We start from the raw sequence: 19,530 nt of genomic DNA, 5'->3' as shown, positions 1-19,530 counted from the left end.
GAGAGGAAAAAATAAAACAAGATGAAATAAGAGAGGGAGACAAACCATAAGAGACTCTTAATCATAGGAAACAAAGTGAGGGTTACTGGAGGGGAGGATGTTGGAGGGATGGAGTAACTGGGTGATGGACATTAAGGAGGGCACATGATATAATGAGCACTGGGTATTATATAAGATTGATGAATCAGTGACCTCTACTTCTGAAACTAATAATACATTATATGTTAATTAATTGAATTTAAATTAGAAAAAGAAATTTAAAAAAGAAAAAAATCATATATTTTAGTTAAGAGTATAAGGTTTTCCAATTTTTGGTCCGAATAATTTGGACTGATACTTCAATGGATAATGGCTTATTAGATTTCAGTTTGTCTAGTGTCTAATGTCAATCATAAAAGTAGTTTTGAATTTGGACATGTTTATAAAATAATAGTCCTGAGAGCTTCAAGCAAACTCCATGGACAATTTGGCTTAATCTCTACTCTGAGGCTGATAAATTATATCTTACATCTGCAAATGAAGCAACAAAACCTTGAGAGGTTAAGTGACTTGCTCTAAGCCTTGCATCTTGTTTTTACATTATAAATGGGAGAGTAGGATGCAGGTAGGTTTCTCAACATCTTGTGTAGAGTTTCCTTCATTGCAACACACTGCATTTTAATTTTTTGAGCAGTAATTTTTCACGTTAAAAAAAGTTTTATTATGGAATTTATTAATTCCAAATATACCCAAAATTAGAACAGAGTATGGAAACCCTCCTATACTCAACATCCAGATTAAATAATTAGCAACTCATGGCCAATTTTTTTTTCATCCATACCCCACTTTACTTTCCTTTTTCTACATTACTTTGAAGTATACTCTAGCATTTTAAACACAGACACACACACACACACACACACACACACACATACACGATAAAATTTAAGTTTATACTGATGTTTCCATAGGACTACAGGATTTTAGTCTTTCTAGTTTACATGTATCTTTTCCCTCATGCTGAGAATCCTGGTTCTCAAGTTTGTTAGAATATCCTCTAATTTGCCAATTACTAATTTGCTTTTACCCATTACCCACACAATAGCCCCAGAATAGCAATCCCCAGCAATATCATTGCTGAGAATTGTGTGATTTGTGTGTGCATTTGTGTGTTTATGTGTAGGTGTGTGCCTTTTCATCCTTGGGGAATAAACTCTAATTCCTCTTCAGTTACTCAAAGATGGTGGTAAACTGACCACACAGATAAAATTAGGGGCTGTTCAAATATAAGAGAAAATCCTCTGGAGAGCATCAGAAGAGCAGATGGTTACAATGGTAAGCACAGTGTGAGGAACTGAGTAGGTAATGAAAAAATTTCTTTATGTTCTGCTTTGGCTACTTAAGGTCAGAGAATACTCCCTAGTTCTTTTGTGAGAAGACAAGTGAGCAGAGCCTGGGTGGCTTGGTCAGTTTAGTCATGATCTCAGGGTCCTGGGATGGAGCCCCTGTCCCAGGATGGAGCCCCTGGGATGGAGTTTCCTGCCCAGCGGGGAGTCTGCTTGGGTCCCTCTCCCTCTGCCTCTGCCCCTCTCCGTGCTTGTGCTCTGTCTCTCTCTCAAATAAATGAATAAGATCTTAAAAAAAAGAAAGAAAAGACAAGTGAAGTCATTACCAAAAATTAAAAAAATATTCTTAGACACCAAGAAGACCCAGGTGGGAGGAACACTGAGGAAACAAAAATCACTCAAACTGAGGAAGTACCCGGTGAGGGAGTGATTCAGTCACAGTCCTCAAACATAAAATAAGCCCCCAGCTCCGCTAGGAACAGAAAAGAAAGACCAGACAGAAAAACCAATGAAAATTAAAATCAACTAACCATTTCTGAACATTTTTACCAACCCTGAACAGGACTGTGCATTCTAGGAGAGATGAGAGTCTGTGAGACGGGGTTTCTATTTTTAGAGTTAATGGTGTAGCAGACACTCTCTGGGCATCCTACCAGCCCCTCTTCTCTGGTATGTACTCATGGAGGTGCTCTCAAAGCAAGCTTGAATTTGCTAGGTACTCTCTGGCCTCTACGCAGCTTATTCATTCAGAGATGGGTATGTGAACCTGGATCAGTATATTGTTTCTCTGAGGAAATATCAATTAGGATGAAAAAGAGGTAGGTGTCCTTCTGGGTTAGTCTCCTGAATACAGGTGGTATATAATCCTGGTGTCGTGTGGTCATTTTTGCCAGGTAGATAGAACTGCAACACAAACAGAAGAAGAACACAGAGAAGAGAGAAGAAAGTAGATGTACTGAGAGAAACAGTGAGGAGAGATGGAAAGGGAGCAGTCCCCTGGCTCCCAGGAGCCTCCCAGTGAGTCTTTCTGACCCCATAGCTGTGTTTCTGCAGTTGGATTCAGTGAGACATTCCTGCATTTTCTTGTAATAAACTTCTCCCTCATTTTTTCTCTTCTCTATTCTCTCTCTCTCCTACTTAACTTAAATGGATCTCTGTTGTTTGCAAACAAAGGAATTCTAACAAAAACAAGCATCCTCTTTAGAAACAATGAATTAATTACCACTTAAGACTCCCAACTATGTGCCAAAGGAGCTTTAGAAAAATTCCAGAACTGTGGATATAAAACCAACATGAAACAAAATTAACAATTGCAACTTGCATTTATTGAGAGTTTATCACATTCCATAGCACTAGGCTAAACTCCTTAAGAACATCATCATATTATAATATATAATCCTCATGCAGCCCTATGGGGAAAGCTCTATTATTTGTTGCTCTTAGTGGCTGAGGGTGTAACTTTTGTGCCCAAGATCACATAGTTAATAGATGGCCTCAGAGCCTGACCACTTAGTCACCATACATGGACTTTTGGGCTAAACATAGATACCAAGTATATAGAATTAGCATATTTGAAAACTGCATTCAGACATTTAAACAATTATCCATAGATGGGGGAAGAGAAAGTCAAAGTTGAGCCATTTTATCTAGTTAATAAATGTTAATATGTGATAACTTAGACTATCTTTGATTAAAATTTTGAGAGTGATTATTGATTGCATAAAAGAAGGTGAAAATATAATTGAAGAACATGTTACATGGTAAACACTTAAGATACTGCTCTTGTACAAAGCTTTTGGAAATAAAATGACATTTAAATTGAGAGTAGGGAAATTTCCAAAATGCTGGAGCAGCAGATCCAGTCATATAATTTGAAAAAATTTCATCCAAACTTCACTCCTTTATTACTTTTTCCTGGTTCTCAGCCCGAGTTTCTCTCTTTCATGTTGAGTAGAGAGAACTAAGGTTTTTGTAAATTTATTTTGCCTTTTCTTTTCAGTCCAGTCAGTGGAATCAAAACTCTTCAGAACCCAAAATACATAAAACAGGTGCACATGAACAGTACTTGAAAATGCACTCAAGTTTAGTGGAATTGTATTCACCACTCTTATTTGTGTCAAACAAAGAGATGAGAGGGCTTAAAAAATAATAAACATTTTTTTCCCCTCTCAACAAAAACCTCCATTTTCTACTTCAGATAAGGGTGGTCTCAAGCCAACAATAGATGATCTGACAGAGTAAATCTGAAACAAATTGCTGCCACGATAATCCCTCTTTGGTATGAGCTGATCGGGAAAGAAACCATAAGTGTCTCAGATATGAGCTGACTTAAGTTGGTGAACAATACGTTCATTATCATCTAATGAGATGAATGTATTTTTTATCTTTACACGTTAAAATAAAGTATTTTTAAGGAAAAAGTACATTCATATGGATAAAATAAATGATCGTCTAATTATCTTTAATAATTTTGAACCCAATGTAGATAATTTTACATGACTACTTTTGTTTGATCTTTTATTTATTGAAATTGCTTCTGATCTCTGTATGAGAGGCATTAATTAAAATAATAGGTGGGACGAGTAAAACTCAAATAAGGTTTAATTAATGTAAATGGTTGCCAAAGAAGCGTCATTGTTCAAATGTTTCTTGGGAGTAAACATGGAAAGCAGTGAATTCTTAGAATGCCCAGGCTTGGTTCTCATCCATGATTTGGGATCTAAATGACCATTCTCCCTGCCCTCTGGGATCATATTTTATATATCACTTCAGGGTTCCCATAATAAAACCTCAAATATTGGCTAAATCACAAGTCATGTCAATGAGCTACCAAGAATTGCATCACAGGTCAAAAGGGTTGATTTGGAGAATAGAAGTAAAAGGACTATTTTTTTTTAATTAAAAAATACTTTTTTAAAGGATTTTTTTCATCAGGTTGATTTTATTTAAAAAAAGTCTTTTAGTTGCTTATATTTGGACTTAGTACTTCTTTTAATTTAATACATTTCATTTTGGTTGTCTCAACTCCCAACCTTTGACCAGTTCAAGAACTTATTCCAAATTGAGTTACAGAGGGACTGTTTCAGCTGGATTAAAATATAACACTTGCTCTATGTGTGAAATAACAGGAGAAAAATAGCATCTGATGCCACAACCAACAAGTTTTTAAAAAGACAGATGAGAAATGATTTTAATATGGATTCGGCTTTTAAAAGTACTAGATAAAACCTCAGAAACAAGTTATTTTTTTTTAAAGATTTTATTTTTAAGTAATCTCTACTACCAATGTAGGGTTCAAATGCACAACCCAGATCAAGAGTCACGTGTTCCACCGACTGAGCCAGCCAGGTGCCCCTCAAGTTATGTTTTTTATTCTAGGATTATTAAAAACTCTACAACAGTGAGCATTAGAAAATATCCAATTTTCTGAGTAAGTGATACAGGTAAAAATCCAAATGTACCAAAAATGGTATTTATATTTCCTTGCAGGCCAATTCATGGTAAGTTTCAAATCTAGCAAGGAAGACCCAAGTGTGTTTTTTATTAAAGCTTAAACAACCAGCTAGTGTAATGTTCCTGAGGTTTCATTCATCATGCTACCAATTTCTTTATACTAGGGAAACATTATATTCTCTTGTTATGTCTCAAAGACAAGAAATACATTCAAGAAGTTTTGCCAGTGACAAGTGAATAATTGAGATGGTGAAAGTCATAGATAGCATTATGCTTGCTAAGAGGTGCTTAGAAAGTAGGGCAAAGAGATTTCCAAAACATTTTACTGTAGTATGAACCATGCTCAGTTGATCCTTAAGTGGTGAAATCTATAAATTTACTTTTGCACTTTTTCTAGTCCTGTGGAATTCAGAGCTCACACAATAATTAGTATAGAGTTGTCCCAGAAGTCACCATGCATTTAGGCAGGGAAAATGAGTCTTTATGGAAAGCATGTAACACAATCACAGACGATTAAGATGAAGTTTCTGATAGAAATTATAGCATGAACCAAGTTTTGTAAGAGAGTTTATTGCTCTCCTATTGTTGCCAGATCAACAATATTTGGGTGCTCTTAAACAATGAGAAAATATTTGAAAATTAAAAATCAGACCAATGAGGTGATTTTTGCTGCTGAAGAAATTCTGACTCATTGTTACTTCAGTGAAAGCACGCTGTTACACTAGACGTGTCCAAGATAACTCCCAACATGTTTCCCACTGCTGGTGGTCCTTCTCTGGATGTCTCATTATGTGAAGCAGAAAGTTTGATCTCAACATTTTAGGATGATTTTACTCTGCCATTTTAACTCAGAAAAAATTAGTCTTGGTAAGTAACTAACAAAAAATAAAATGAATGAATATCAAATCTGCACACAATTCTTTTTCTAACTGAAATTTAGATGTGCACAATGGGATCAAAGGACATTGTTCTTGAACAAATAACAGCCACACACACTATCAGAAAACAAAAAACCCATAACAGCTTAGGTAAAAATTGATATGGTTATGGATCCCATAAAGTAGCTAAATCTTCGTTGGTGATTTATATTATAAAATGATACTGAGAGGGGAGCAGGGAGGGGGGATGGGTTAGCCTGGTGATGGGTATTAAGGAGGGCACGTACTGCATGGAGCACTGGGTGTTATACGAAAACAATGGATCGTGGATCACCACATCAAAAACTAACGATGTATTGTATGGTGACTAACATAACATAATAAAATTAAAAAAATTAAAAAAAATAAAATGATATTGAAAATAAGTAAAGTAAACTTGAAAAAAAAACAACAAAACATAGAAATGGTTAACTGTACCACTTGAAAACTAGAAAGGGATTAAACCGACAATAAATTTTGTAGAAAATCATTGTCTATAGAAATTGATCATTAAAGGTAAAATCCTGATTAAAATGTTTATTTTCATAAACATTGATTTAGATTGCACTCAGATACAATATGGTAGATCCATCCAAAATGATCATAAATGATAACGTCCTGTGTTCAGTTTAATGAATTATTGTCCACTTATTGGCACTTATACTTAACTTTTCACTTATTGCCAGTTTAATGATTATGAGGATAAGTCCGACCATTTGCTTCAGTGTTTCACCCCAAAATAGTTACATTCTGTAAGTTCGCTGAAAGACTTGGCACAATATTTGATGCTCTCTGATAAGCTCAGTCTCATCCAGCTTTGATTTAGTGAAGCATCACTATTTTTTCGTATTCGTGACATTCTGCCTCTGTTTATTGTTTAGATAAGAATAATTTATGCCTAATCAATATTCTCTAGATTACTAGAGCTCATTGTAATTTCAAAGGCATCTTCTGCATTTATTTGAGCATTTAACAATGAAAAAAATGAAACTATTAAAATTTAATTCCAGTAGTCCAAGACAAGTTCCATGTTTAATGATCAAATTCTTATCAATAAGTCCACTCTTCGTATAATGTCTTTAGAATGTTTAGGACTAGGATTTCTTTTATTTGGATTTTCACCATTTTCATGGTTATTAAGGTTTGAAAATTTAGTCATTTTTATTTTCTCCCTTCTGTTCTTAAAATCCTTTCTGTCACTAATATATGTAATATTTAAATGTACTTCCCTCCTTTTTCTTAGCCTGATTTCCTACAGCCTGAATTTCTTTAAGGATCTGTGACTCCTTTCATATCAGACTCAAACTTCTGAGTCTGGTGTTCAAAATGTCCAAAATCTGGCTTGTTTTGCTTGTCTACATTATCTTTCCTACTTAAGCAAAGTACTCTGTTTGTAACTACTCCCAGAATTCCCTTGAACCCACATCCTCACTTTGTTCACACGTAGAATGCCCTCTATCTTCTTATTACCACTCTATCATTCCAGACCAACCCTTCTTTGAACACAGATTTCTCTACCTCCTCTTTAAAGTATTTCCCAGCCTATGTGGAAACTCTGCATATAATTGTCTCTACCTTATAGGTTAAGCTGTGGTATTTTCTTGAATTGCTTTTTTAAACGAAGTCTTTCTCCCCAGATTTTAAACTCTAAAAAAAAGAAAGCTAATACTGCATCAGCCAAAGCTGAGCAACAGAAACCCTTCAGTCAGCGAGTAATAGATGGAATTGAAATGAAGTACTGAGATCTAAAGAAACAAAATGGCTTACAATGTTCTTTATCAATAATATATATGCTATTGTTTTATAGACCTTACATTGCTAAACAAAAGAAAGGACTCAAAGATGGAAACTTAACTTGCAGGGATTGACATACTACTTTGTTATCACAAATACATCAAAGAAGAGTTAGAATTTAAATTTAAGATGGAAAGAAGTTATTTGGCGAATATGGCTTTTTCTATAAAGATAATTTATCAGAAAGAATAATAAAATTAGTACTTAGCTAAAACTTAGTATTTAGTTGTACTGATTTTAGCAAACCTCATCCTTGACATAACTAAGATTTTTACAAAAAGACTAATTAAAATTTTTTTCAGTATAAAATGATATGACAAGTACTGTAGCTATTAATTTGTTTGAGAAGGTAACAGTTCTAAGTTAAACCTAGACTTACAAAAAGTGTTTTAGTTTCTTAGTCAATTCCCCAAGAGACTAGGAAGGGCAGATAAACTAACTAGATTTCTCTTAACTCTTTACTTACCTCCAGTTTGATCTAGTAAGATCAGCCACTACCTTCAGTGTTTCCCACAAAAATGTTTAACTCTCATAAGGCAATTAAAATACATCTATCAACTCAGAGAAGCTCAGCCAACACCATGTTAAATATCCTCTGAAGGGGCTATTTCAGACAGTCCAAAGTTAGAAACTCTTGTTCTTATCTCTGCTTTCTCTTCCAAATAGCTGTCCTTTACAGCAGAATGAGTTCTTCAGGGTTTTTCTTTTTCTTCTTCTTTTTTTTAGTTTACATGTTTCTTTGTTTTTCATCTTTAAGAATCAAATTGATTTTTTTTAAAAGATTTTATTTATTTATTTGAGAGAGAGAGGGAGAGCACTAGACAGAGCAAACATGAGTAGGGGTCAGAGGGAGAGGGAGAAGCAGACTCCCCGCTGAGCAGGGAGCCCGATGCAGGACTCAAGCCCAGGACCCTGGGACCACAACCTGAGCCAAAGACAGACGCTTAACTGAGCCACCCAGGTGCCCTCAAATTGATTTTCTAAAAAATACAGAATTTGCTAGTCTGAAATTATTCAGGTTTAGTTTTTGTAGACAGACTTCCTCCTTTCGTCTAGATTCTGAAGACCAGAGGTCCAAGCCTAACTCTGCCACCTACATGCTATTGACCTTAAGCTAGGTAATATCTCAGAGACTCGGAGTAGTTATCTGCAAAACCTGTGAGTGATAAGAATGCCTGCTTTTATAAAGCTCTTGGAAGAACTGAACTCACTCTGAGGCATTTGGGTACACTGGATATGGTGTGATGTAACAGTTCTTGAAAATTAAGTTGTAATACATACTGATTCATCATTTAATAGATCTATTTTTGATCTGAACTTTTGCATGGAATGCAGGCCAAGAAAAAGGTTACCTGTGCTCACTGGAAAAAAGGAAACGAGAGACAGGAATTAGGATGTGTTTAAAGACGAACCTTACCCTGCGTGAGATGCATCACTTTTTCCATTGCTGTTGGTGGCAGTGTGTTTGCAAAATGCATTCATTCACTGGAACATACTCATTGAGTGCTTTCTGTTTGTCAACACTTCCCAGTTCTTTCAGACTCTTTCTAAATGTAATGTGATAACATTCAGTTATTTCCAAGAAGTGTCAGAATTTCGCCCAGATATTGTTTGCTCTAATACCATTGGACTTAATTAGCATTAAGTCCAATGAGCACAAGTATGAAAAAATAGACAATAGTAGTATTATTGAACATTTGAGAGTTTTAAATCATTATTCTTTCATATAGCCACTGTAAGAAAAGAATCTAAATTAATTTCTACTTCTTATCCTTTCCTCAGGGGTATTTCAAAGTCAGGGTGACTGGAGCAGTCTGCATTGAGGGAGTCAGTAAGGGGATGTGCTGCCCTTAGAGAATTTAAAAACAATTATCCAACCAACTTTTAGTCAATCTGCTTTGTCACCATGTGCTGCCAATTCTTAATAAAGTTAGTTATAAACTATTTTTCAAAAAATACCCCCACTTTGTCTCAGTTTAAACAATTTATATGGTTATGTTCAGTTTTAATTACTTATGAGCACTTATGTGGGTGTGTATAAGCTTCACATTAGAATATTTTTAAGTTTATCCTTTAATAAACATCATTTTTTATATAAGAACTCATTCAGAAAACTCCCAGTTTTATATTCTGACCTCAACACACAGAAATTCAACCACACAGATGCGTTTTTAGAGCAAATTCTTAAGGGTTCCAAGTTCTTCTAGCTCCCTTTGCAGGCAGTTTGCATTCTGAGCTCCTGATACCATGTATTCTTGTTTTCTAAGCACTGGAGTTGAAATAAAGGTTGATAGGATGGTGATTGCTAAGACAAAAAAGTAGAACTTGAGTTGCTGCATTTTGTTGTACTGTGTATTCACTTAGAATTCTTATTTATGTTTAATACTTTTCCACTTGTGGAGACATTTGAAAACCCTTAGACTTGATTCAAGAGAAACAAAAACAGAAGTGCAACTTTTGGAATTTATGGTCAAGTGGTATTTTCTGATTCTTTTTACACACTTATCCTTATGTTTAAGAATTGTCCTATGTGTGCATCTGCTTCCTCGTGTGAAAGAAACTTTTCAGTTAAAATCATAAAAATGTCCTTTAATCAGCTACAAGGAAAGGTAGATTTTAAAAAAATCTGACTATAATGCCTATGAGTAGGCAAAGGTCAATTTTGACCAAGTCATTACAAATTTGCAGAAGTTAAACCTCTAAAGCAGAAAATGTAAAGTTTCTTATTTGCTACTGATAGACCAATATGCAGGTATAAGCTTTCTTCTCTTCTTCAAAGGATATGGTAATGTATAAATATACCTTTAATATATCAAATACTAATTTATTACCTTTTCTTCTATTTTGTAATGTAATATTTATTTTATATTTTACCTAACATGAATATATATACAAAGTTCCATAAAAGAATAAAAGCCCACCACTTGCATTTCTTCTCCAGCTACATTATTTGTTTCCTTGCATGATTACTACTGGAGGTAATTTTGTTGAGTGGGTGTTAAAAATTATTTGCTCCAAGCATGTCACCATCTCTTCATCAGCATTTTAGATACCTAAAAACAAACAAGAAAAATAAATACTCTATTTCAACATAACTGCAAAGGGTTCCAGGGAACTGAAGAAGAAGCCCTGGCTATTTTAAAAAGAGTTTAAACAAAATACACAGTCAGAGGTTAGACATTGTGACTTTCTTGTGGCAAGGCAAGAAAGTGTTAAGCAGAGTTCCATGTGGATAACTACTAACATTTGACCGGCTGATTGTCATTAAAATAGTTTCAGGAATTGTCAGGTATCATAATTGGTCTAATAGTTTTTTCCCCATATATAGGAGAGGCAATGAAAATGGCTATGGGATTTTAATAGAATATTTAAAAACTGTGTTTAAAAGTTAGTGTTTAACCCAGGTTAAAAAGTCCAAGGCTGACACAGCAACATCTCTTTCCCTTTAGTAGATTTTATGATCTAAAAAACAAAATCAATCAGGAAAATTTCTGCCCAGGCATGGCTTACTTCCTTGCTCTCAATTCCCTGTTCCCTAACCACCCCTCCCTCCCCCAGTCAGGGGGACTAGACTAAGCTAGATTAATTTCTTCTTTTCTTCTTTTCTTTTTTTAAGATTTATTTATTTATTAGAGGCAGGGGAGAGGGGCAGAGGGAGAGGGCAAGAGAGAATCACAAACAGACTCCCTGTTGAGTGGGGAGCCTGACACAGGGTTCCATCCCAGGACTCTGAGATCATGACCGGAGCCAAAATAGTCAGAGGCTCAACCGACTGAGCCACCCTGGCGTCCCTAATTTTTTTTTTTTTTTCTTGATCTCTCTAAACCCAAAGCAACAGGGAGTTGGGAGAGCTAGTAGCTCCCACTGCAGACAGGGCTGTCTTGTTTGTTTGTTTTTAAGTTTGGAGATATTTCTTCAGTATTTAAATACCCAAGTAACATGTCCTGCGTCCAACATAACCCAGGTAACAACCTTGATGGCTCAAGGGCATAAGAAAGATTTCCTGGTAAAAACAAGCCCAACTCCTTCCAAAATGCTTGGAACTTCTTTAGTGAGAAGTAAAACTTTGCAGTCTAAAATTTTTTTAAAAAGGCTTAGAAACTAAGGTATAAGTAGTAGCATCCTTTCAGATGCTTTCCTGAGTACAGCTTTTGCTAAGGAAAAAGTTATTAGCTGTACAAAGGGATATTAGTCACACATGGGGCACTTGTGAAGGGGATGGTGAGGAGGGAGGCAAGAGCTTAAACCACACAGTGGAGGTCATTTTCAGTACACCTCTTTACACCTGTGTTTGATACCTGACATCAAGCTACTCATTGGTAGCTATAGCCTTTTATTTCATTACCCCACATGGATCTGTCCTGGTGGCACATTCCAAACTCCTATCATCAAACGGACTTCAGCATCTGATTACTCAAGGAGGTCCTTAAGTAACAGGAAATAACTAATCTGAAAAATTAATCTCTTCCAGGGTAATGATCTAGATGAACCACCCCTCCACAGCCACATGAGTCCGACTTTCCTGAAATTCTTGACCCTGAGGCATTTCCAATGGCCCAGTGGGAACACAGTTTCGTTGCAGTGGGGGCAAGTTTCTAAAGTAATTCTGAATAGTAAACTTCTTACTCTGGTCCTATGTCTATATCTTATGTTTTAGTCTAGAAAAATCTACAGTGTTCTCATGTTTTTTGCAGCCAAGACAGCCTTTTTCAACTAGCAGAACTCTTTGGTACAGATCTAATTTTGTATCATCTTCACAGAGATTTAAAACATTTTATTAGATCCATATGCTTTCATGGTAACATCCATAAAAGTAAATATCTAGTGTGTCCTAGGCACTGATTTAAGTGTTTGACATGCATTAATTTTGCTAATCCTTATGGTAATCTATTGCTAGTATCTTATTATTCCTGTTTTATAAAGAAACTAAAGCAGACAGAGGTTGGGTGATTTGAACTGGAGTTGCTGGGATTTGAAAGCAGATAGTAGCTTGAATCAGAGTCTATGTGTGCAGTGCCCACCCCCCCCACCCCATATGCCCCTCTGCACATGACTTAGAGAAAGCTTCACTTGGGTGCCTGGGTGGCTCAGTTGGTTAAGCGACTGCCTTCGGCTCAGGTCATGATCCCGGAATCCTGGGATCGAGTCCCACATCGGGCTCCTGGCTCAGCAGGGAGCCTGCTTCTCCCACTGACCCTCTCCCCTCTCGTGCTGTTTCTCTCTCGCTTGCTCTCTAATAAATAAATGAAATAAAATAAAATAAAGAAAGAAAGAAAGCTTCACTCACTGTCAAAGGAGAAGTAACCCCAGTCAGGTATCTCCATACCACTGTTTATCTCTGCAGTTGTAGTTGCCATATTATTCTATAAGTTTTATGTTCATTTCTGTGTCCCACTACAGTATGGTCTTCTTGGAGACAGTTGTTTTACTTTATTCATATTTGTTTATTGTTGCCAAAATGAACAGCTCATGTTATTTGTTTTGTGGAAGGCAGAGCAGAAGTTGGAGTTATTTGGGAGAAGATCTGATCTGTGTCTAATGAGCTGGTATTTCTATCACAAGACCCCAGGGTCCGTTCTGTCAGTAACTGGAACTATAACCAAGTCTGAGCTGGGTCATTGCTCTCTCAGTAACACGAGTGGACCAAACACGTAATGTACATTTCATGCCCCAAATGTAAGTGTTGAGAAAACCATCAAAGCATCAGTTTTTAGCAAATCAAGAAACTAAAAAAATCTAATCGGACTATACCGAGCTTCTGGATACAAACCACCCTAATACAAGGGCAGAAGAACTTGTTAAACCAAACAATAGAGATATGCAAAATGGCTTACAAGTCCAGTATGATTTTCTTATATGAAAACCCGATCTGGAACTGAGATTTGGAAGTAGGGAGGAGGAGAGTATGGAAATGTTGACAATGGACACATTTTGTGGACAAGATTGAGGGCTAAAAGAATGATTGGGGAAAGTCATACTTGGTGTACTGCTTTGCTTGTACCAGACAATGAAAAATTTAGATTTCCCCCTAGTCTGAATATATTTGGCCAGCTAACATGTTCTCCAGGTTAGAACCACAAATAAATAATGATTAGAAATATAAATTATTTTTATTCTGAGACTTTTCCAGCTCATTTTTAACTGTGTTTTGCTGCCAACCATATCTCCTGGGAATTCTTTTCTGCTTAAATGATTTCCATCCATCCATCTTTAAGAAATTATTTTAATTGATACCCATTTGCTTTGTTACCTGCTTCTGATGGAATTGTCATTTTAGACACCTCTAGATATAGTTGTTCACTAGACATTTATTAAGTACCTCCTGTGAATTGTGCTTAGCCCTTGAGATCCTGGCTCTTGAGATTTTAAATGAAATATATATTTCATGAGAGAAGTACAAAAATGCTATGGGAACACAGTGGAGAGGAGTAAACTTTGCCTTGAGAAGTTGGGAAAAGTTGCATTGAGCAGGTGACATTTGAGCTGAATCTTGATGAATGAGTGAGAGCCTACTAGTTGGAGAGAGAGGAAATAACATGTTCAAATGTCCAGAGTTGTGAAAAATTCGTGGTATGTTGTGTGGTATAGAGAAGTTTAATGAACTGATTCAATGGGGAGGAATATGATTGGTGAGGCACGCTTTCTCTTGTTTTTTTTTTTTTTTTCCTGAGCTAAAATCAAGAAGAAAAAAATCCCAGAGAGCCAAAGCATTGTACCTCACAGACTAGCAAAACATTGGCCTTGTAAGTACCCCCATGTTTGTCTTGGGAACTTTGAACTTTCACTTACAGGTGAAGGAGAGCCAGTGATAGACTTTAAGCAGGGGAATGAAACGATCCCAGGTCTTATACAAGGCAGTGGCCAGGAGGGGATGGGCTGGCTGGATGTAAGAGAAATGGATGAGGCAGAATCAACAGGATCTACTGTTTTATTGGCTAAGGAGACAAATGACACAGATGAAGGAAGGCATTAAATTTTGTCACCTGGTAATGTGGTGATGTCATTTGCTGACAAACCAGGGGGAGCTTTTTGGAGGAGGGGGCGGTGGAAGAGATGAGTTCATCTTTGGTCTGGTGATATCTGAAGTACATACGGGTGTTGAGATGGGTCTGAAGCTTAGACGAGGTCAAGATGAGGTTTTTGAACATATAGGGAAGTAGCCGCAGACATCATGGAAATAGATATCTGTTAACCTTCCTTTCCTTCAAAAATATCTTGAACTTAGCTCCTGTTTCATCCTATTTAAGATGATACTTGTGTACTTTATATATCTCTCTGGACTTACAACCAAGCTTTAAGTGGATTCTGTATAGTTCAGTAAATTTGACAGTACATCAGTATTTCTCACAACCACAGCAACCACAGCCACTCTATTTCAGACTGCTTGGGGGAAGTCACTTTTTTCCCTAATGGTAATATGCTCTCCTTTCGATCCCAGATTTAATATTTCTTTCCCCATTCTTACCTCTTCCTCTTGAAAACTTTTTTTCCCTCAATTTTATCTCTCTTTTTGTTCTCTTAGCTCTTGTGACCGATCTTTAGTCTAAGGCTTTTCTCACTCTGTTGTACATCATCGATCAGTTACTCTAAATCACCTCAAAATTGCTTAGTAAGAAAGGCTTCTTTTCCTTTTCCATATTGGTGCGCTACCCATAGGCCTCTGGTTATTATTTGTTTTGTGACTGAGGGAGTTTACATTGGTGAATTATTCTCTGCAATCTGTGGCTCTGTTTCAGCTCCTCCTAGAAATGGTAGTAGAAGTTATCTGTAGGTGGCAGCCAGCTCTTCTGGCCACTTTGGTTACTGCAGCAAAAGCAGCAGTGGCCAAGACTTGAATATGTGCCACACACGATCCTAAGGGCATTGTGTATATAGTAAATCATTCAATACTTACTGCAGTCCCATCAGGGAGGTATTATTATTATCCTTACTTTATAGCTGAGGAAAGTAAGACACATGGAGTAACTTGCCCAAGGTCTCCAAACTAGTAAGCGGTCAAATCATCAACCAGATTCCTGTCTGTGCACTGAGTCTACCATTCACTCCACCCTTTTGGTGTCCAAATGTTGTTCTTGTTCAATCACAGTGTCTTACAAATAGGCGGCACTGTTTTTCAGCATGGGAGCGGGGGGAGCTTGGCATCTTTTCTAAAATCTAGATAATGTCCCAAGCACATAGATGAGAAGGTAGTCTTATTTACTAAGGTCAAACTCACAAATATTATAGTTGACTAGTCATAGGATTTAAGCTTGAATTTGAGCTCTGTGAGCTCTGTGTATTACCTCTCATCACCTGTGGCTTTTCCTCTTGAAACCCCCTGTGGCTGAGGAACTCTTCTCTGAACTTCATCCAGTGATTTAAAGGAAGTCGATGAGCACTTCCTGTGGAACCCTGCCTTTTCAAGAGTCAAAAATATACAAAACCACTGACGAGCTTCAAGTGATGTTTGGTGGCCGAGATTTAATTTTAGCTTTTCTAAAAATATCTAAGGAAACTACCTTTCTGAATAATATTGAGGATTTAATTGAATGGGTAATCTATTTACTGGTCATTCTCAATACAAGGTAAGTTACTATGACCACCGAAGCCTGGTTAGTATTATGAAGATTACACTTCTTTTTGTCGGGAGACCACGACTTGTCTTTTCAGCATTGGATCCATTTACAGGCAATACATTTCCCCCTAAATTTGCAGGCTAGTCAATATCAGTATACATAAAGATGTGTTTCTTGCTATTCCAGCAGCCCCTACCTCGATAAGGACAACCTAAAATATATTCCCTGATGAATATTTCACATTCTATCACTGTGCAGTGAAATGACATTTCTGTGTGAAAATTTGAAAGTATCCAATTCTAATTTTTTGGAGAGCCATGGTAATTCATAAGCATGATTTAATTATTTTTGCAGTGTGTCTATTATATTAAGCGATGAAAGAAAAATCTTTGCTTTTTAAAAATCTTTTTTTTTTTAACATCTACATAGAAAAAGAACTTACTATGGCAATAGATTGACTTGACCAATTTCAGTTACTGGTTTTGTTTAATTTCTAACAGGAACCTTATTGAGAGCAATATTACAATTTCATGTAGTCTGTGAATTATATTTATGATGGCAAGGGTGGAAATGTGTAAGGTCAGTAAGATTTCTTCTATTTTCTGATTTTATTATCTGCTTTTAAAAGGAAAGAAAACCATGTTGTCTACTTTCTTATTATTATGAGGAGCAAGATCATCTAGGATATTTGTCTTTTCTGTTTTATCTTGTTATTCTCCAAAGCATATCAATCATTCCATTAAATTTTGTTTTTCATAAAATAATTGCCAGGGGTCCTCTTTCAATTTTGGCCAAACAACTCTTTACTCGATTACTTGATGTCAAATCCACACTGAGTTTCTGAAGTGGGCTCCACACAGTCTCCATACCTGAGAGAATACCAGATTTCCTGCTTCCTGATTTACATGACTTCTCAAAGTCAGCATTTTGATAATGACTTATAATGAAAATGATACTTTTCAAAAGGAATGGCTTGCTATTGCTATGGTCAGGAGGCATTTGGGGTGACCGAGCAGCTTAAGTCATCTCTTTATTGGAGGATAAATGATGAAGGGGAGTTTGAATGGGTTACCCAGTTATAAATTAATCTTGAGGTACTCAAATGATTGTAAACCACCTGAGCTTTCCTCTCAGCTTTTAAATCATATGCTATCAATCTTTGCTCATTTTCCTCTGGGTAATTTGTTATTATGCTTATGGTAACCAACTCCACGAGACATTAACCGGCAATCCACATTACCAGCGAGTATACATTACAGCACTAAAATAAAAATAAACTCATTGAAGAAATAGCTGGAGACCTCAACTGTGCTTTTCTGTCTGCAAAATGGCATGACAGTTTGGGGATTTGTAACTGAAAATAAATTTAATTATGTCACTACCTTGCTGCCGCTAATTAGAGCATGAGATGTGTATCAGGAGGGCAGCACGGTGCAGCTTTGGAAAAGAGGGTTCACTACAAAGGCGGGATGAAGAAACGGGCTGCCTCTCTCACTCGTAGTATCTAGAATGACATTTAAATCAGATCCTGGAAATGACCTTTTCTGTTTACGTTAGCAAGATACTTTTCTCTTTTGCCTCAGTAGAGTAGGGAAGCAGCTTTCTACCATTTTGCATCGCCTGCGTAAAGTGTTTTGCATACCTGTAACCTTTCAATTAATGTTATTTATGTTTCAATAAACCGCCATGCTACTTTTCCAGATGTTCTAATCCTTCATGTAAATGAATTTATTAGATCCAGCCACCAGACTCAATGAAATCTGCCAAATTCACTGTCTGGGCCACATACCATGGCGTTTAAACTAGATTTGCATAAGCTTGTTCTGTAAGTGTAATCTTATGTATCATCTGCAGAGTTAAAGTTTCACTAATGTAAATCCCTGACAAATCAAATACAGATGTAGCTTTTTGCCCTCAGGGTTGAGCCTGTCAGTTCTCTGCTCTCCTATCTACCTCCTCCTCTTGGCGCTGGGGCCTCCCATCCTCAACTTTTTTTTCAGTCCCACTAACCTTTCAAAGTTGTTTATGATGTAAATACATTGCAGGTACTAAACATGGCAGCGAACAGTGGTTGACCCGATCTTCTTTTGCTCATTCTGCCAGACTGAAGTGAGGTTGGCAAGTCATTGGAGGGGAGCTAGTGGTACCACCTGGAAAAATTTGGCCTGCCAATCAGTGGATGGCAGACAGATTGTTTCAGTTTGGCTAGAGATGTTTTAGATAAGGAGGAGTCAAGCTCAATAAATGCGTTAATGTCAGCCGGCAAATTCCAGAATGCGGCCAAGGTAAATTCAATAAAAGGCCAATAGAGAAAGAGTGGGGGATTGGCAGGAAGAGGCTGGGGTGCGGGTTGGGGTAGGGTCTATCTACTTACATCCAGTCTTTTTGGTTATTGTCACAACCTCAGTGAAAGGCAGGATTCTTCTTTAGTTTCAGTGATTAGCTTCAAAAACTCTTGACAGGTTTAAGCCGTGTATAAAAAGAGGGAAAATATGACTGCTGAATGTGGAGGGTGTTAGTGTTCTTTGGGTTTGTTTTTGATTATTTTAAAGTCTAAATATGTTTCCTCTGCTGGTGCCCAGTTGCTATTTATTTGGCTTTAGCCTTTGATCCCCCTTATGCTGGCACATCATAAAAAACATATTCCTGCTCAAGTCTTATATTATGTAGTTTGTTTCTGCTCAGGGTGTTCACCAGGCAGGGCTGTACCCACTGAATAAGCCTCTCTTTGTTTTTGATAGACTCCAGGTGTTTATCGCTAGAAGTTAGTAATGGAGTTAACCGCAAGAAGCAAACTAGAAAAAGAAGGAATTGAGGAAAATTCTGAGTTTGATAACTCAGGAGTCTGCCTCTGGCAACCTCCTGAGGGAATAAATACGCTAAGAAAAAGAGGCCTTGCCTCTGCTTTTTAATCTAGTTGGATGAAATTGGGATTTTAGTATGCATAGATGCTCATTCATTTTACTTCTTCTGTGAGTTTCTTTGAAAGTGGCCAAAAAGCCTTTTTTTTCCCCCCTTGAATTTTCATCATGGTACTGAAATGAGTAACGATGGCTATTTCAGAGGAGATTACTGATATCCATATTCTTGATCTGAGCTAGAAAGATTAGTGCCAGAAGCAATTTTCCACCTGTGGTAATTTTTCCTTTCCCCTTTTGAAAGGGGGAGGGCAGGAGGATAGCAATAATATCGGGATCGATGTCTGACAACGAGGCAGTGGAAGTGATCAAAGGACTCCCCCCTCTTTTCCCTTCTCTTTTCAGTTGGGCTCCTTATTTTTGAATTTCTTTTCTGTCCAACCAGACACTATTTTAAGGCATTTGAGGCCAATTTAAGAGTGCTTCGTGATTGTGAACAAGATTATTGAACAGTCTGTCCGTTTGTCTACCGTCTCTGTTTATACCAAAGTATAAGGCTCTTTCCATGTTATGGATCAAAGCTTTATTTTTCTCACCTTCAGGGCCCAAGAACTAAGGTCAGGGCCTC

Source organism: Eumetopias jubatus, unplaced genomic scaffold (assembly GCF_037043125.1).
Source record: "Eumetopias jubatus isolate StellerSeaLion01/CBP00866 unplaced genomic scaffold, mEumJub1_p1.0 scaffold_6, whole genome shotgun sequence".
In the NCBI taxonomy this organism is placed as follows: domain Eukaryota; kingdom Metazoa; phylum Chordata; class Mammalia; order Carnivora; family Otariidae; genus Eumetopias; species Eumetopias jubatus.
Note: the sequence above shows the minus strand (reverse complement) of the source record.